Below are 21,808 nucleotides of genomic sequence, written 5' to 3' on the forward strand. Positions count from 1 at the left end.
CCGCAAAAATACTTTCAATGGCCTCTTTAAACGTACGTATGCACCTCGCGACAGCATTACATTTTTTTTATCGTACTTTAAGATGAGATAATGGTACTACCAAATACCAATGACCCCACAAAAGTGTAACGCTGGGCAGGAAAAACCTCATGTGCATTTGACCTTTTTAATCAAAACCTCATGTAGTAAAAAAGGGCCAATGACAAAACCTCATATGTAGCAAATTCATGTTGAAATTTACAATAGACACATTGAAATAATGAACAATTGGTTAAAACAGTCCAGTTTATTACGCAAAAAGAGCAGTCTTTTTGTAGTTTTAGTTACCCAGGCGAAATCTTTCTGAACTATACTACTGTTTGATTTGCTGTGATTTCTGCTTGAAATTGAGGTGACCAAAAATTACACATAATGAGGTTTTAGTACTGGGGCCCACTTTTTACATATGAGGTTTTGCATTTGACCTTTGAATTTACATTATGAGGTTTTTCCTGCCCAACGACGGTAACCAAATTTCAAATCAAACAACATAATATTTATAATTTGTAACATTTATAATAATTAAAAAGACGAAAATAGCAGTGCTGGACAAATATGACCCTTTAGTTCGTAAGTACAGTTATTGCAGGTATTCCAGATGCAGGTAAGTCAACTTTAAGAAGGTTTCGGCGTCGGTGTGACACAGTCCTTATCATAAAAAGTTTTGGGATTTCTCCGGGGGATTTCATTGCATCTATGTTTTTGCTGGAGTCTCGAGATGTTATGATGGACTTTCTCTAACTTATGATGACCTTTAGTCAACATCCTTAAAATACCCGGACTCATTACTAAATCCATTACCATATCATAGGGCTGCTTCTGATGAGGAAGTGTTCCAAACGTCGAAACCTCAAGGTCAGTGAAATATTCAATTTTTTGCGGCGAAGGTTAGTCTTTCAGTGTAGGACCTACACGTACCAAATATTTTCATTTTCTCAATGAACGTTGACGCAATAAATAGTAATACGTCATTTATTTGAACGAACCGATTGATGATTAAACTTGATCTTGTCAACAATGACAATAAATTTTACAGCTAAATTAAATTCGATAGAACGTTTGCGCCAATTATTTATCACAAGATTTAAAAAATATGGTAAATAATACAATAAAACACATTCATTGACCTCGTAAATAAAAATGTGTACAGGGTGATCTCTAAAACACTAAAAATCCAAAAGATAGACTAAGCTCGAAATATATTCTGTTAAATTTATCATCTCGTGAGCCTTTACCGCACTACGCTTGACACAGCAAAATTGTCACGCAATGACATTACCAGCAACACTGCGCAATACACGACTTGCACGTTTATAATAATCACATACACACCACGAATATTCGCCGCTTGAACACGTTGTATACGGGAACTAAAGCGTCTTCTTGCTTGTCATGTAATATCTTGTGTTATAGGGGATGGATAAGGGTATAATATCAAATCGTGTGATTGATGTTATTACAATGGAATAACTTATTTTTAAATTTGGAATATTAAGGAGTGCCCTGTCGAAGGTAAGTTCGCTTTTATATTATATTGAATCTTAATGTTTATTTTATCCTTTACTCTTTTGAATGAATATATGTAAATACCGTCACATTTATTACTTTTATCATAATTATATACAAGATTCACGCTTCTTAACGTGTATGTATTGATTGCATAATGACAACATTAGCAAGTAGTCAATACATTCATGTATAAGCACACACCCATATAGGCACTTGCAGGTGAGAACCACTATAGTTACAGGAGCCCCGTAAACAGGTAAGCTTGCGTTACTAAAACACATGTGTGCACATCTGCATTGCCGGTTATAAGCATGCTTGTTGCACCATTGACGTGTATGTGCGTATAAATTATATAGCCTAGTATATTGCGTTATAGTATATTTGAGGTATTTTTGAGACTGTTTGTTGGGTGTGTGGGGGTGGGGTGTATAATGTACATTTGTTCTTGTCATGCATATTATTATTAGATGATAAAAGAATCATTTTTTTTTATAATTATACTTAAAGTACTACACTTGTTGCTGCTTGAATTGTACACAGTTGCAAAACTATCATAAAATAGGTATATTCATCTTCACGACGAGTGACCTTATACCCAGACCACTAAAATGTATAAAAGAAAGTGAGTGAGCTTTGTAAAATACATCATTTAAACGGTTATGGCGATTTAAGAGCAAAGTACGTAATGGTAAATCACATTTTGATCGAATAAACATGAAAATGCATTACATACAATACACACGACAACATGTTTAGCCCATATTCACACCCCTCCCTATGAAACACAAACACCCTTTAGTATACATGACCTGCAATGACCGGCACACCCCCACATGCCACCCCTACGCGCATACACCATTTGGTCAAAAACATATACGTATGACGTTACACATCCTATTAAATAGGTGTTCCAGGAATAGGTAAAACAACATTACTGTTTGATGAACATAACATACACGCATCCTCATACACATAGGCCTACACCCCCAATTACGAAAATATACAGAGTCGCATACGCACCCCACCCCACATACGCACCCCCACAAACTAACACCCCAACCATACAAACATACATTACCTCATTTAAGTAATTCCTAGAATTCTATTTAATCCGCAATATTGCCGTGGGATGTTATTTTCGATCTCTAATCTTAAAGGGCATACATAATGCTGTATAAATGCCAAAAGGTTCACCATATCAAATGTGATATAGCTATGTCTTCAAAATCTAAGAGTTAGGACAAATGGATCAATACAATACTTACTGGAATGAATGTTATCACGTACGATCCAAATTTAGTCACACAACTTTAAAGGAGAAGTACAGTAAGAAAAAATACTCGGGTCAACTCAAGAGCATTAAGCCAACCTTAACCAAAAGCCTAACAATTATTAATTATTGATTTCCCATATTTTTTTAGTGAAGTTAATTTTTCTTGTATTTTAACAAAGGAATGATAATGTCACTGCCATCTGCAAGGTGGGAATGACATCACCACAACCACTGATCTAAAAGACAAATGCTCGTATTTACAGATTGTAAGAATGTCAGGAATTTCTTTGCGGGGGGCGGGCATTGAGGAGAAAAGTGAATTTCATGGGGGGGAAATCAACAATTTTGCGCAAAATTCCCGAAAAAGTGAAATTTTCGTAATTTTGGGGTTTTACTGGGGGCAACGGGGGGCAAGAGTTCTGACAGGGGGGCACATTTCCCCCTCATGCCCCCGTGGCGCCGCCACTGAGAGTGTCCCTGTACCCAAGCGGAACTGGCTATAATTATGAGTAGGCTATGTAGGCCTATACTATGCGTCGCACCCGTCCACTGGATTTGATTACACAGAGAGAGTGCCACGCCGTTGTCCAGGCTTCGGCTGGAGATGAAAATATTCCTGCATATATAATATTAGCTAACATTTGTCGCAATTTTGAATTTGGATGCAAATTGTAGGAAATATGTACTTCCGATTCATTACTAGGCTTTGGATAAAGTTTGATTAAGTATGTTCTTAAAATGGTCTGAATATTAGTTTTCTTACCATATAGTCTTCTCTTAAACAAATTAAAATTAGGATATTTTGCAATTATCAAAACGGACTTGCAAGTAAAAGGTTAGTCGACGCGTAAAGATAAAGGAAAGCATAATCTTATAACAGTAATATTATAATTGAAGGTACATGTGGCCTCTGTCGTCGTTGGTCGTAATGTAAGCTAGTATAGACAACATCCTTATGAATGATGGAATTTGTGAGTTTGCATTGACGGTATAGCATGAATTGACTAAGATGATGATAATTTATTTTGTAGTATAGCATGGAAAAACCGCAAGCACGACAAGGAGTGTCTCAAAAGCACGTGGACCTGAATTTAATACTCACCACGCGAATACAGTTGATGTCATCTGCCTACACGCTCTTTATAACATTGCACAATGATCTATCTCAAGAACTACTGGACCAATACTATCAGGCATAGTTTTACTCATTGGAGTATTTTGTACTATAAGATTCAAAAATTAGACATGAAAATGTGGAATTCTTAGCTTCTTGGGTTTCACTTTTCCAATGAATTTTGACAAGCAATATAGAGCTGCAACTATATTTCATGTTATTTTCAGGTTAATATCTACTGAACCAATACTAGACTTGTTTGTACTCAATTCAATTCATTTTGTATGCATAAATATACATCATTTGTTTAAGGTTTTGCAGCGATAAACAACTGCACTGACACTCCCTATATTAGCCTCATGGTTTCAAGTTTAGCATAAGGAAATTTCCACACATCACGATATCTATGGGGTACTGTGTGTCATGTATATGCAGCTAGTAGATGGCTAAAAGATTCAGTATTCAACATCAAGCCAGAAAACTTGATAACCTAAATATTTTGGTCTTATCGAAAATCTTGTTTATGTTTAGTAGTAGTCATAATTTGATATTGCAGAGGCTATATATCGTTCAAAAATCCTTTTATGAAGATATAAGTAGTCACTTACTAATATAAGTAACGAAAAAGTTTAAAGAATTCGTCAAAGGGTTTTAAAAATGTATTCACAAAATAAGTAACTGTTTTACTTATGTTTGCAATCGACGGCAGCAACTTTGCTGTCGTTGGGCAGGAAAACCTCATAATGTGTCATTGGCCCCTGAAAATGTTTAGAGCAAAACCTCATAATGATAACTGGTTGGCAGTTTTGAACATGTTAACATTAACATTTTAAACATGTTCAGGGGCCACAAACACATAGGAGGTTTTTCCTGCTCAACAACGTGACATGTTTCCCACAATTCAACACGATGTCATATTTCTTTCATCGCCTATTTGATAATGCATGTGGTAGTCAATTTCTGGAAAGGAGGACAACAGACAAGGTAGTGGATGGTGTGGGCTGCGGGAGGTAGAAACTAAAACTCGATTTGCAATTAGGTTGATTAGTAAAATAGTAAAAGAATAACGAAGGGTGCTCTAAACAGTGCTTTAATGACAATTAAGGATATATTAAGTAAGATGCGGATATATTTATTTAAGAAGATCTTCTTTGATAGTTTGAAGACAATTTCGGCGCATGCGCAACAAACTGGATTGTACGACAGGTCTCCAAATTTTGATGTAATTTTTTTTATCAAAGCAACAGAAAAATGTCAGATTCCCAGGAGAGCGAAATATTCATCATATAAATACCAAACCAGGTTTTAGCATATGTCTTATTTACTATCATTGCCATGATGATTATGTGCATAAAGCGGAAAGCGTGTGCAATTTATAGCCAGCATATTTCTATTGTTATGAATAATACAAATCCGAATTAGTGACGGGGCGTGCATAATGATCTTGATTAGCTAGCAGACCTAACCAAATAGACCTATATAACTATCGGAATACAATAATTATATTACATCTATTGCAAGAGGTACATATGCGAATAACAATGCCTTGCACTAAAATACGTATTAAGGTTAGTTTAGAATGTCTGGATCACCTTAAGTATATTGGTCGCCACCCCAACCCGACCTTAATCCTAATCTCATAATCCTATCCTAATCCTATCGTAACCTTAATCCTAGTCCTTACCCTAAATCAAATCATAATCCTTATCTCTTGGGGAAGTGGCTGTTATTCTAAAAAGTGATTTGTACCATTTTCATTATTTTTACGGCTTTGTTGTTCAATCTGTTTTTGAAAATCTAAGATAATTTTAAAAATAATTGTGTATCTTTTAGTTTTAACATGCTTGTAAGCACCCTACACTTTAACTATACACTACCGGATGAACTATTTTCCAGAATTATAGCAATGCGACATCTTGAAACAGAACCTAAGGCGAATATATAGGTAAAGTGTCCTTGATATCTTGGAGTACGTAGCTTAACGGATGATCTGAAGTACCCAGTAGATTACGGCAACTAACTATGATGAACATGTCGACTTGTACTCGTAAGTAGATGTTTTACCTCTTCAGGTGACGGGGCATTGTACTTTGCGTTTTCCGTAATTAATCATAATGGTGCTTTTGAATGTACACCTAGAAACGTCTATATACTTACCCAACGAAAAATCTGCTTTTGAAAAACATCATTCTTGAGATATGCGAGGTTCTTTGTTTTTTCAAACCGACTCTTAATTCAAGGTCAAATTTGGTAGTCTAGCGTGATGGAGTCCAACTTGTCACATTTCTTAATTTCAACTTCGAAATAGCTTGATATTTTCTTATAAGAGTTTGAAAAACAACCAAAATCTTAAGCTCAGTTTTGCAAGACATGAAAAAAGCAATTGCTAAATCAGGAATAAACATAAATGTAGTAATCACAGATCTTAGGTTGTCAGCATTTTGTCATTTACTTAGTTCAGTCAAGATCAGTTGTTCTCTTCATTTTCCTGGCAATAACATTAATAAAAGTAACTAGCTAATCATGCTCAATTTGTAAGGTGTGCAAAGTGCAAACACATCGAAGATAGAATTATGCTCATTGAAAACCTGTTCAGCTAGCTCAATGAAATTGTGAGACATCTATTTTCATTCATGTAGGAGACATACGCATTAGTTTTGACAGCACATCATAATTATTTCCAAACACTTCTGACTCATTTAAGCAAATGTCGTAATCATGCATAGATTGATATTAATCTTTTGATCATGTAGTTGTTGAAGTAGGCGTTGAAGCGAATTATGAGCGTTTAATTATTAAAGATAATATTATCACAATGTTAAGATTACTCCCCACTTTCACTAATTGCTTTGCTCGACTGGAAAATTTGACAGTCTACAAATTGAATTAAACTGTCATTTACATCGGTTTTGTTTAACTTACTAGAATTACAATGTGTAAGACAGTGTCGTATAGGTACATGTCTTCAATCTGTCGTTTCTGTATACTAGAGGTTATCCGTGTTCTTTAAGTTGCATATCCTATCAGCGACTGCTAAGCCTTGTTTAGGATTTTCAAAAGAAGCAACCTGCATGTACAAGCAATGAATGTTTCAAAATAGCCCGCCAAAGTCATAAGTAACTCCGAGGTCGTGTATTGAATTGGTTTGAATGAGGAATACTACGGGAATCAGCTCCTTTTGTTAGGAGTCACACATGAGTAACGTGGATAACATCGTTTTTCGTTTGTATCATCGGAATAAAACGCCATTACCCTATACATAATTAACTAATTAATTAACTATTGGTTCACATTGCGGCTATTTCGAGTACAATCTGCATTATCCGCGTATACATTTCGGAGGGAGGAGGAGGAGGGGTAGCCTTCAATATTAGCGATAACCTATGCCAAGCTGTTTCAGCATCCCGTTTCCTCATCGTCCGTGATCGTTGTCATCCAATGGCGCCATAGTTTTTGATAAACCTGTTATTTCATCTAAAAATACTTCTTTTTTTCAACTTGAATGACAACGGCCATCAACGCTCCTTTATTGCTTGTTTTTAAATATAACAAAGCCGTTTAAAGCGATTAAAAACTATAGCAATTCAAGACTCTAGTTTTTTGTGTGATTTCTGATTCTCAATCAACATGATCAAAGACCTTGTGTTTTTTATAAACTATTGTGTACCCACGCGATGACCCAATAAATATGGTCCGGAAGTACACCTCTTACTCAAAGCTCCCATTTGTTTTTACACTTCTCACAAACCTGACAAAGAAGCTCCTATACTGTGAGATTCTTAGTTTACACTAACATCTACCCCCACACAAAACACACCAAATACACACAGGTTATTTTAACCGTCTGTAAAATGGCAGGAATCGTGTGTCGCAGATAATATTTGCGAGAATATGATTTTAACATGCTCAACTTATTTTTATGGTATCTCTTACGCGCGTATTTCATGTTCTTCTTTCCGCATGAAATAAAACGCCTGTACATCGCAGGAAATTCAGAATGACATTTGAACACTACTTATCCTATCATTGAGTTGAAGACTCAGTCACTCAGTCATACATTTAAATGTCAACTAATGTTGTAGAATTCGGGATCGCAATTGCAATATACATGTTCTTATTATAGCAATAAACCCTTTGAACATTTTAATATTATATTGTAACCCTTTCACCACTGCTGTCTAAAATATTTTTTTATGTCACAGATGATATATCTTAAGGACAACCATGCTCTATTCTATATAATTTGTTAAAACAAATCTTTCAAAGGTATAGCTTTAATTGCTATAGTTTAGTTTGGAATATCCAATATTTTTGTTCATAAACTGTATACTTAGTATATTCCGTCTACGCAAGGAAGTACTTCCATGGTCTACCATGATGAATTGACATAACATCGTCATCTCATAGGGCATAATTCGTTGACCCCAATGCAAGGGTATAGTCAAGAAATGACCTTGAAGCAAATTGGTATCAAGACTCATTCTCAACAATATGAGGTCAAACTGCCGTTAATAGTATCTTCTCGAACTTTGACGCGAGCATCGAGATTAGATTCAAAGAGTAATACTGCATTTGTTGTGGAAGCAAAGCATAATGCAGCTAATAGGATGCACTACTAATTGTGGCCTGTAAAAGCCATTAGATTGCTGTCGTCGTAATAAAAAGCCATTCGCTTTATATTGATGATGTAAAATTAGTGGTACAAGCTAGTTAGGTGTTGAGATGCAATATTATAGCGCTGTTTATGTTATAATACTGAGATGCTTACTACTTTAGTCTAAATACCACACATATTGTGATTAAATAAATCTAATCAAGCAGAAACATAATAATTCCGGAATTCGAATCGCCTTGGTAAATTCGTATAACAGACTATGCTAGCTTTTCAAGTGGACAATTAGAAAATAACATTCGTTATTGCCTTGGTTTTTTTTTATCGTGTAGATATTTTAGCAAGAACATTAACTTACGTTATATTTAAATTTCCGTTGTGAAAATTTCAGGTTAATCATTGTCCTTATATTTAAATATGATAAGGATTAAAGAAGAAATAATGCGCATATGAGGTAAAATATTTTCGTGTAATTAGCCTATTGCAGGAAAATCACAGCTCAAAATGACATACGAAGTTGATACAATTTATGGCAGGCGTCTGCTTTTGGCGCGAAATCGCTTGAAAGTACATGCACACTAATGGATTTAATGTCAGCTCGCTACGACGGGTTATCTCGTTATTATAGCACACTGCAATAGAAAATATATAGTCTTCAATATTACGAATATGCCATAGAGGGTTGCAGACATGTCTTAAGTGCTAATAATGATAGAAAATTCTAGAACCATAAAAAATGGTCGATTTATCCAGGGTTGTTACGTTGTGTGTATTACAGAATAATAAATGAATTTGTGGATTTGGTGAATCATGTGGATATGACGCAGACGAGACACATCCTTGTCACGTCTCTAGGTTGAACATTAACTCACGTCTTATTACAAAGTTGTGTAAAGAAAAACAAATTGCACACTAACCCAGATACAAACGTGATGGCGACCAATCATACATATCTCCATGTAGATTGTACTAAACAAAACAGAAGAACACGGAGCGATATTCACACACACCACACTACCACCCACCCCACACACCCCAACTTGTAAATACCTCCAAACGAGGACCTCATTCTGATTTAATACTATCTAACCAAGGACTCATACACCCATTCCTAATCGACACACCGTGGACCTCACATACGCACACCAGACACTTATCCTATACCCCCTATATACATAGGTAGACCCATCTTAAATGCATTTTATATTTATATTTGCGATGTCCTGGTTATATCTAGCAGATCGATGACGTCCGCAGTCGGAGGTGTGTCCTCGTTTCTCATGTGTAAAGCCATATGTAGGTCCTCGTTTGGAGGTATTTGAAAACGTATCCCTACACCGTCACAGACACCCCCTTTCACACAAATACCCGCCACACCGAGCCATCTCGGCTACCATACACATAGTATGCACTATACGCGGACAAATGTATACAAAGGAAGACGTTCCTTTCTCTGGATGTTATCACAAATGTATTGTTATCATTTGTTTTGATGTAAAAAGTAATATTAAACAACGTAGATGTAAATCTTGTACACGGAAACAGCAACTCCCTGGCCAAAGTAGCCTACCGACACACAACACACGCTAATGCTTTCAAGTTATGTAAAACGTGGGACAACAACATAGCAATATAGACTTCCCCATGTCCTCACAAAAATAAATTGCTATCAGATTGCTACACCACATTCACGTGGACCCCAACATATCTCACAAACTATATTGATTTCATGTAATCCAAGCTACGTTGGACAACAGTATTACATTAATAGGAAGGTTGATTTTCCCGTCGTTGGATGTTCTCACAAAAATAGAAAGATATTTTACCCCACCTACATCACCCGCACACACACCCCACGCCAACGCACCCCGGCCCCTCCCACTCACACACCCCCACCCCCACCTCTAAACGCATTTTGTTTCTCTCATGTTATATGCAAGGTACGTGCGACAACAATAATAATAGCAAGGTATACTTTCACATCGCTGGATGTCGTAACAAAAATGTATCGTTATCAGATATCTTTACATACAAATAAATAATAGCTAATAATTAAACAATACAGATATTAATTTTACTCACAAAACATCCAACCCCATCCCATTGCACCAACAAACACACCCCACAGAGAACACAAAACACACACACCCCACACACCCCATACACACGAAACACTAAAATACATGCTGATCCCTGATAGAACTGTCATTTACTCGTTTGATTGCTTTTGATGTCAGAACTAATCGCCATTTCTCCTTAGTATTCCATCTGACCTTGTCAATTTTACTTTGTCAATATGTTCTTTTTAGCAACGTAATTGCTTTTCTTTATAAGGTATTTAGAAATAGCCATGATAATGATTTTGCTCTGCTTTAACAGGTACTGGTAATTACTTTGTGTGATTCAAACAGGCAGTGATATAATCAAGTTTCAAGTTTGTTTTATTCAGAACCTTAGAACCCACCACGTGTGTACAAGGTTAACAATATATATAAGAATAAGATGGCTTAAACAATCGGAGACCGAATTAAAAAAAGACTAGTTTGCGTCTGACGTCAAGGCAAGTGTGCAGCGTGATTGGTTGCTGACTTCTGACAGCATTTTCGGGCGTCTGACATCAATGCAAGTTCGCGGCGTGATTGGATGCTGACTTCCGACGGGATTTTCGATATGGTTGACAGGACATCAGACGCACTAAATTCGGTCTCAGATTATATGCTTAAATGGAAATTGTATATACAATGTTAAGGATTTGTTCAAATTTTCATAAGGATATGTTATTTAGTATTAAGCTTGTGTGTACTCACACAGATCATTTTTCATTTTACAAGTAAATAGTATTAATAATAGTACAAAATAGCAATGATAAATATGAAATTAATAGCACGTTTTTAAAACAGTTATTAGCGTTCGTTTATATTTGCACCAAAAGGGATAATATCATATTATTTACAATAGCGTTATTTACATTGGTTGCATTGCGTTATCACATTGTCATAGATAATGTAATACAAGGTTAACACTAATTTACTGTTAATTCATGTACAGATATGATAGCTTAAGATACTACGTACGTTGTTGAATATAAATAGTTTACTGTTTATACAGAGAAGGGTTATTCAAAGGTCTTCTAGTAAATAACATTTCCGGCAATAAGAGTCTTGGCCTTAACAAGTACCTTTAACCGTGTTAACCATAACGTAAGTGAATATGCAAATGGTTATAGTTCAATTGCTATTGATATATAAATGAAAATTTAAATTCTGCTAAATTGTTACGAAATTATGAAACATTTTGATATGCATTATAATCTTCAATAAGTTATGAATTAATCTTATCATACTTCATTCACGTTACTTGTATGTAATTTAGAGGGAAGAAAGCTTTTCTAAATTTACTAAAAGATATGAACTTTAATTGAAATTGGTTAACGCGTAAAGCTATTTATACCGTAATGTATTCAATAATTCAAATGATGAAGTTTCTTATCATAACCATTGCTATAACGCTTTTAATATAGAAACAGTCATACCATCAATCTTTGTCATTGCAAAATGAACAATAAACACGTCGAATTCGCTCCTTCGCATCCTAATCATATAGCTAATAGCAACCATAATACGTATACCAGCACATGTTCTATTTTCATGTTGTTGTTTTTTTTGACAATTTATCAATGGTAAAACCATGAACAGATGTTTATGATTTCTTCCATGCATATGCGCTTGATAAATGAAACCGTTATTTTTTATATAGGTTTGAATAGGAAAAGAAATTAAAATTTTTCATATTACTTTGGTTTTAAAATATATTTTTAGATTAAATTCATGTTAAATTTAAATAATTGAGACAGTATATTTTTACAAAAGAATAATGCTCCAAACAAGAAATGAAATGCAATTTAGATCAAATTACGAAATTTTATCGTAATTTGTGAAACCCATTAAACATAGTCGAAAATCCAAATTCAAACATAATTGCTGCACATAAATTCACACATCTAACTTACAGTTTTCATCTTTTTATCGTTTATAATCTGTTTTTCTATATAAAAGTTTTACTTGTTGATTATTCTCAAATATAATCAAACAAGCATTTCAATAGCAAATGAATATTATCAGAATAACGAATTTATCCAAATAATTTGATTACCTATCTTACTCCAAAGGTCAGTCAGATACCATGAACCATTTACGTTTTTGTTTTCATCATATTGTTATCAAATCACTTTCACTTGAGACAATGAAAACAAAACAGCGCATATAAGCCCATTCGCAATTTCAGATCATGGTGCATCATGGGTAATATTTGCCGATAAAATTGGCGATAAACACGATGAGGCTACTGTACATTTCCAGTGCAGTGAACTGTGCCGTTTGCATAAAAACATCTTGTACTGGGATTTTGCCAATTATTTTGTCTTTATGTCTTCATGATATCAATATATTTAATCAAATACAATGTATCATGAAGAAATAAAGACAAAATAATCGGCATAGTTCCAGTACAAGATGTTTTTATGCAAACGGCACAGTTCACCGCATTGGAAACGCACTGCAGCCTCCTCATGTTTATCTCTCTTTGAAGAACTGTGTGACGATGTCTGAGCATGCGCAGTTGCAATTTTCCGAAATTACGAAAGGGCTTATTATAATTATATTGCTGAATATTAAACACACCTTTGATGTTAGACGTTTCTGCATATTATTAGCGAACAATGTCGGTCAAATAGAAAAATGTACAATAATTATAGGTTTCACGAACCTATAAGGAACATACTATCTGGACTAATAACTTGTGCTCGTTGACATGGTTGAGCATCTTAGCGAATATTTGCATCGCTTGACACGATTCTCATGTGTTGTGGATTGACGTGATCTATACTTAGATGTACTACTTAAGGGTAGACGAGGTATTATTGGTCGAAGCAGCCAAAAAAAAATCAATTTTCATTATCTCAATCAATATATTATTGAAAAATAACACTTTGATGTTTTGCAAAAGTTCATTCTACAAATCATATCCTTTGAAAACTTGCTTGATTTATTGTTGTTAATGAGTTATGCCCATTTTACAAAAGTGTTGTTGTTTCAGCCTTCTTTACAACATAACTCAAGAAACACAGGACCTACAAAAGTATATCTGTGATATTTGAATTCTTCTATACACTCGCTATGAAATGATCAATGCAATTTTTGCCAAAGCTCACTACCATTTGCAAGATGCTCTGAACTAACAAATTGCAACAGTTTAAAAAAGTGATCTGTTATTTATCATCAAGAACATCAGATTGTCGCTTGATTTATGTCAGAATTATTCTCATAATAGGCTTCTCATTAATTTATGGTATTTAATCTTCCTCATTGTCACCTGAAATGAAAAGTCATTTAAGCAGAAATGCTGGCATTTTCAGATATTTTTAATCAACGTGTCAAGGTTCTGTAATAATTGTGTAGTATTCTGTCATTGAGTGGTTTCGTTTTTTTACGCATCGTCAATATGCCTGGGTCAGGGTATAATCTGGACACTGATGAAAGACAGAGGATATTATTAACTAGTGACAATGATACGAGCGACACGTCCATTGGTAGAGGTGATTTATAATTAAAAAACCGTCAATCCGTCATGATGTCAATATATTATGAGCAAAAGATACATTATACTTTATTTGATATAGGTAATGCAAACATTAACATATGGTGTTATGTAAATGATATATGTTTTATCTACACAGAAGGGAGAAAATACAACGCATTGCACGATTTTTAATCATTATTTAAAAATAAACATATTGCATAGAGATTGAGAACAGAGCAAAATGGACGTAACTGCCTGTGCCGGGACTTGAACCCATGACCGTCAGATGACGAGTCCGATGCTCTGCTAATACACAGACTGTCCTTAATATACAAGGCTCAAGTCTTGTACTCATGTTATTTTTTGTTATAGATATTAAAGCAGCTCTGTGTTTTCAACATTACCTTGTTTTCACATATATAGAGTACAGTGCGCATTTTGCTGGTTCCAATTGCTCACGTTTAACCCGATCCCTCAGAGAGTATACACACGTATTTGTCGGGGTTTTGTGACGTGCAAAATTCATCCCGCGGAACGTATATACACACGCATTTATCAGCACGCCTGTGACGCACAAAATTTAATGTGAAACAAATAACATATAGATTTAAAAGGCTACGCCAAGTTTTTACAAAATCTGTCCTCAAATTTGATGCACGTAGCCTCAATCAAAATGTTACTGGAGGAAGGGTATTTATAGGGGTAAAGGAGCGATGAAGATAGAAGAAAAAGATCGAGGACATGGAAAGATCAAAGGGAAAACAGAAAGAGTTAAAAAGAAAAAGAATGGAAAGGAGATCCCTTTTGATAGAAGAGGAATGAAATTGAGAACTTAAAGAAAGATGATGACATCGACATGACGTAATAGCTGTTTGATTTGCTTTTCTCCTTAACTCAGGGTAATTGCTTTCCAAATGAGGATATACGTGTGATTCAAGGTCGTAAAAGAAAACCATTCTTTTAAAAATCACTAAGTGCATAAATGTAATATCTCAAAGCAAGCCCGTTTTGTAAAACCTTGCTGTTGAAGCAACGTGGGTTCCAAGGCGCGGCGTGGGTCGTTTTTCTGACATTTACCGACAAAAACACATTATTAAATGACAGTAATGAACAATGAAGTGATATTAAAGTAGGGCGTACATAAATGTAGAGAATGTGTCGATCTCAGTATATTTTTCAAGTGCAATGGTATTAACAAAGATCGTCCCACCACTAGATTTTCCTATGATCCTTTGTTGCTGGTAAATCAGCTTTCTAAAAAACTGAGTGCCATAAGATGGGCTTCTTTCAGCGTATGGTGCCCATTTGGAACCAGCTCCCTAGTAATATTATCAGATCCGCAAATTCTGTTGCTTCATGTAAGCAACAAGTTTTGAAATTTTACCTTCAGTCCAGCTCGTACCTTTCATGTAACTTGTGTTTGCACTTGGACCTCTTTTTCTAATTGTCCAAATTGCCGGCAAACTTATCTTAACCTGCATTTTTCCCCTCTGATTTATTTTCCCCCTCACCTTCTTGTTGGATTTGGTGGGGCGGTCTTAATAGGTGCATAACACCTGTTCGATCCAGCCATTCACTGGACTATTTAAAACAAATTTATTCCTTTTATGATAATGCGTAATTTTTGATGTATCTTATGTGCAATATAATATTTTGTAATCCTGTGCCAGCGATAAACTGTAGTAAATAAATAAATAAATAAATAAATAAATAAATAAATAAATAAATAAATAAATAAATAAATAAATAAATAAATAAATAAATAAATAAATAATTGGAAATTGAGTTCGAATATGACAAGAAAGAAGTTGTGATTCAGATGCACCGTTGACGAATACATTTCAAACTAAAAAATAATAGAACGAATTACACAGATTTCTAAAATTTCAATAAATAATTGATGATTCCCATATGACATTGAAACCTGAGATAAGTGTGACGTGGTTATAAATTGTACTAGCATAAATTTGTGTATCACGTGATAAATTAACCTGATTCGCGGACGAAAATGTGAGAAATAAACACCTGCTATAATGAAAGAGCAGACAACAGTCAGAATAAACAGTTTTTGTCTAAAAAGTGGCATCATCCCAGAAAGAGTAAACTACTATTCTATTTGCATCCGCTGTTAGATTTGCTAAGGTTCGTTAGTTTGAAAGTTCATTATAGTACCTAACACTTTCCCTTAACCCAACTCTTATTCTAAACCGCAGGCAAATCCTTTTTATTTTTCGGAATATAATATAAGCTAAAATTAAAAAGACTAGTTTGCTTTTGACGTTACTGTCAACATGGTCACCCCCCATGACCCTTGATTTGTTAGCAGCGCGTAAAATATGTAAAATGTAAAATGAAGGTTGATTCATCTGGTGCTAATCGGAGAAAAGGAATCGCAGAAAATGGCGAAAATTACGGAACTTTACAAGGCAAGAAGCAACTTTACTAGGCATTGTTGACATAATACCTTCAGAAAAGAGATAGCGAGTTTGGTCTAGTGCACCTGGGGCTGTCCAACCAAAGTATTCTAACCTCTGCAAAACTCTGTTGATAAACATATTGAAATTTGGGTCTACGGGTGATTCCGAGCTGAGTTTTAGAACATCATTTCTTCCGAACGGAAGGCCGCAGAGGGATGAAATTCTGCAAATGACTAGAAACTGTCTCTAGTTTACTTTAAAAAGTAAAAAATTGGATTTTGATAACTAGTGACGTTTATAAGAGGCTTTCAAGGTGTGTTACTATGTACACGCTTCTGTACAAAAAAGACATCGAATCCCGAGCGAACCTTAAGGCTAATGGTCAGTCCCCACTCTCTCAAATAAAACGCAGTAATCTTTAATTACAAGCAAATACGGTATTTTTACTGTCGTTGCAGACTGATTCAAAATATCTGCGTCCATGTTGTGCTATCCTTCGTAATTGCAGATACTGTATTGTTTTGGTAATTTTGAAACAGATTGGGCTATTCCAGAAATTAAAGGCATCCCCTAAAGAAGACATGGGATTCCCTAAATTTTTCACCATTTTGTGATCTGGGAAAAAAAAAAAAAAATAGTCATTATTTTCACAACCCTAAAGAAGACATGGGAATTCCCAATAAAAAGACACCTTTTTATTTTAGGCTTGGGAATTCCCAAAAACTTTGGCAAAAATTTGCCTGTCTTCTTTAGGGACACTGGGAATTCCCAATTCTCCCAATCATTTTATTGTCAAAATGGGAATTCTCATTTTTTTAAATAAAATTTTAGTCTGGGAATTCCCAAAAATTTATGGTACAAACTTACATGTCTTCTAACTTACATGTCTTCTTTAAGGGGGGGGGGGGGGTGCCATTAATTTCTGGAATAGCCCAACCACATGTCGACCAAGTAACAAGAGAGTATTTGATGTCATTTGTTTAAAGAAACTGTGGTTTTACCGAGCAGATACTATTTTATATTTTGATACAAACTGCTTATAGATATTCATTTAATTCTTGTTTGATTAATTAGCGGTTCACGTTCTGGCATACATGTTAATGTTAAAGGTGAACCTCATTGAAAATAAAGTTAGGCCTATATATCAATGGAAAGCTTATGATGTCAGGAAGCAGAAAAGAATATTTTTTATTTGCCTAACGTACCAGGCTAGACATAATCCCCATGCAAAGATTGGATATTGGCACCCCCCCCTAAATTACAAAACGAAATCGTTCAAATTGGGCGCTTTCGTTGATGACGTCAGCCCGGGGACACACAGTTACTTCCGGGTTTGATTGTAAACACAATATCCATGCATTACTGTGGCATGCATGCATCGGGCCAATGCACGAATTCAGTCATTGTCAACTTACTTTACATGAAAAATATCTTCAATAAAATAAGAATAACATGAAGGAAACATCATGATCAAATCAAGAATGAAGTTCCTGAATAAAGTGTGTGGATTTAAAAATGGGAAAAGTGCTGGCCGGGTGATTTGGGATAGGCCAAGCCATCCACGATATCACTGATATGCATAGGGAATATTACAGTAAAGCACGAAGAGCAAAGATTCGCCGAAGAACCGGAATGAAAACAGATTGCAAAAAATAACTGCTAGTGCTACCAGTTCAGATCGTCACACCAAGTTGAGATGAACTTATCACAATGAGAAAATGAAGGAATAGAATAAGGTACATGTACAGGATTTTTTAATTATTTCTTAGCTTTACAACCGGTCATGTATGATAGGCGAACTCGTGAGATACATACGGGATGAACTCAGTGCGTGACTGACCGAGACTGAGTCGCCGAGTCCAGCGCCGAGTGTTCAGTATCCGCGACTGTACTGTACTTGCAGACAAAATGACCGATTTTATATTCACATTCTGATATTTCCAACTTATTGCTACTTCATCAGCAAAATATATTCCTTTAAATGTTCCAAATATAAGATAACGATTGATCAAATCTGCTGAAACACACGCAAGCAGGACGAAGCGAGTCGCTGTGTTTGCATAAACCCTGGAACCACCTGTCGGGTCCTTTCTTCAGCAGCAATTTACGCATCATGTGCGGTAATCCATAAAACATGAATGGTTCACTTTTCAGTACCGTATACTGATTGTACTATCATTAAAGAATCGTGACACAAGTGACAATATTTTAATTTTATTCAGATTTCAGAATTCCATCAAATAATGGTCTATCAAGCCCAAATTGTATTTATTTTATAATAAAATATCTGTTTCTTTCAATCGTGATTGTGTGGAAAGAATGTATTACCGCAATGCGCTAAATATGAAAACCAAGTTTATATGGGCTGGATTTGATGAAATCGGCGGCTTTTTATTAATTTTTGATTACTGCAAGACGATATTTTTTTAAATCAGATATTTAAAAATGAATCAAGAATAGGGAATGTCACAAACAAGTATTTAATTTTGATTTTGATTTAAACTTTTGATCCAAACACAAGGAATTAATTCCTACCTCGGAATTTTCAGATGGTACTCCCTCTTTCATCAGCGAGTGAGTGACTGTATCACTCGCTGATGAAAGATGGAGTACCATCTGAAAATTCCGAGGTAGGAATTAATTCCGTGTGTTTGGATCAAAAGTTTAAATCAAAAAATCATGATTTATACCAACACAGATGAACTTTTTAAAGTATTTAAAAGTATTTAATTTGTTATTCGACCATGTTTATTCAGTACATGACATGAACGGCAGCAGCAAGCATTTGCGCATGAAATTGATCCCAGCGCGAAATTCAAACTCAATTACCCAATTATACCCAGCTAGTTATGACTGATTTTGTCAAAAATTTACGGAAAATTTACGTGTTGACAATAATTCTATTATTTCTAATATATATAGAAGGAACCAGCAACTTGAAGATTCCTCTAATTTCAAGCTTTATTGTGAAAATCAGACTTGCCGGGCAGCTTGCAAAGTACAGGAAGCAAGTCTTGTTTACATGTTTCCGAGTAGGATCACGTAACTGCGAACCCTGAGCTTACGTCACGAGCATTCCCAAGGTCATAGACGATTGATTTGGGTGCTTTTTAAGCGCTTAAAAAAAGACCAAAAATTCATTCATTTTTTTAATTTTTCAGCTTTATTGGCCATCAAAAAAATCGGAAAAAATAGTTTTTAGTATCCTGACATCATAAGCCTTCCATTGATATATAACTTTATTTTCAATGAGGTTCACCTTTAACATGATTAGGATATTTGGTAGTACATAGTTTTTGCACGTGTGGGAGTTCGTTTGCAAACAGCGGTACTAAAAATGAATCATAACAAGTATTCATGATTTGGAATTATTCATGTTGTTATGTATAGGGCATATATATATTATATTTATCATAATTCATTTGATCATCTAATACTATTATATACAATGTTTAATTCAATATGGATTCAATTATAGTGCAACTGACATCAGTACGGTGCAGTGCATACACGTGTAGGAATTCGTTTTCAAATAGTGGCAATATAAAAATGATGGATGATATGCAATTATTAATGATTGGAAGTATTCATGTTACCTTATGAATATTCATCGTATTTATTTGAAACTCAAATAAGATCGAAGACAAAATAAGATTTCATTGCATTGCATTGGATGTTGTCACGTCCTCTTATACGCGGGTTTTGGGTTTTCTACCGGAAGTCAATATGTGTCAAAATTCCTTCCCATGATGCAATAGGTGTATAGCATAACAATAGATACTGTGGGGAGTTTAATCCATCTCCTGTGTTATGTAATACGGACATTGCATTGTGGACATTGCATTGTGGAGAGAGATTTCGGCACAAATTGACGTTCGGTAGAAAAATCGAACTCACAAATCGAATATGTCTCACAACATTCGAAAGTAACAATATTTTGATATTTTAAAGAATTTAAAAGAACAAATTTCTTTATATTTATTTCTGTGTCTTTTTGATATTCAATGTACATATGAAAATAAGCGAAATAGCAGGAAGTATAAACTATGGCTGCAATATTGTGCATATAGCTTTATATTATGTTGTTATTTAATGAAATGTAAGACAGCATTATCAAAGATAAAATAAAGTACACTTTTATTACAATGAAATACGTGATACCTGCACCCTTTTATAATTATGCTTCAACAACAGACATCCTGTGCGTAACAATGGCTGTATTTACCTACGTCTATTATTTCCAGTTTGTTTAAATTGTCTGTATTAATGAACAGATGAAAACAAATTGAACATATAAAATGCACGTGTATGATAAGGCGATTTTCCCATAACATAATTATGCAAAACATGGAGAGATAATGTATCCCTCCTGCCTTTTATTTTTCAATAATGTTTTAATGAAACTCTCTGTTGAATTAGCACCACGATTCGGAGTACCGCATTGTGTTGCACAATAATAAACGTTCGCAAACTTCTCAACCACACACACATCAAAGCAAAGTTCAATTTGTAATTTGCGCATTTCTAAACTTAATAACTGAGTATGAACAATTTTTAAATCTTTTTCCAGCGCGGCCAGCGCACATAAACGTAGAAATAAAATACTCTTCCTGCCAGAATTGACGCCTATGCGTGTATCAGTGAAAGCTAATGAACAATTCTAACTGAGAGTGGTAAATCTTATCCTGCGAAAACCACTGTTCAGCAAAGTCCATTGTACACTTGCTGCATTTTTATATACTTTGCGTCTAAAAGCCTCGCACAGAAACAGAAATGGTGCTGCTTTATCCAAATACTTGCACAGTACAGATGACGATCTCCAAAATTGGTGCTTCATTCACCTATTACTCTCTTTTTCCGGGAAACAGGCTTCTTTCTGCACTGATCCACCTTTGGGGAGGAGGAGCACTGAATCCGTGTACTCAAAATCTCCTTCATTGGTGTACTAAAATAACACATTATTGGCTATACAAAATGGTTCAAATGTACCTCCTTTTGAAGCACAACGACGACCAACACATTATAGAGAACCTACAAACTCTCTGCATATTCTCACAATAGCAAACTAAATTGCTTTCACCTTTCATACTCACAAAACTCACAATCTACAATGTATTAACAGACAATCCGGTCACATTCACCTATTTTAGCCAAAATAACATTAGGCAATTCACTGAATATTCTGGTGTATAGTTGGGATTTTCAAGATTATTAACAACTCAATCATAACACACAAACTCTATCCTGGCCCATGCCCCATTATATCT

The 21,808-nt window shown here is 35.0% G+C and overlaps 1 protein-coding gene across 1 annotated transcript in view; it reads left to right on the top strand.

Moving 5' to 3' along the window:
* The first annotated feature begins 1,387 nt into the window (after positions 1-1,387).
* LOC140169769 (monocarboxylate transporter 12-like) overlaps positions 1,388-21,808 on the top strand; it is a 150,144-nt gene continuing 129,723 nt past the window's right edge. The window contains exon 1 of the mRNA XM_072193074.1: positions 1,388-1,551. The gene's annotated coding sequence lies outside the window, so the exon portion shown is untranslated. The remainder of the gene's footprint in view (positions 1,552-21,808) is intronic.

Source organism: Amphiura filiformis, chromosome 14, assembly GCF_039555335.1.
Source record: "Amphiura filiformis chromosome 14, Afil_fr2py, whole genome shotgun sequence".
Classification (NCBI taxonomy): domain Eukaryota; kingdom Metazoa; phylum Echinodermata; class Ophiuroidea; order Amphilepidida; family Amphiuridae; genus Amphiura; species Amphiura filiformis.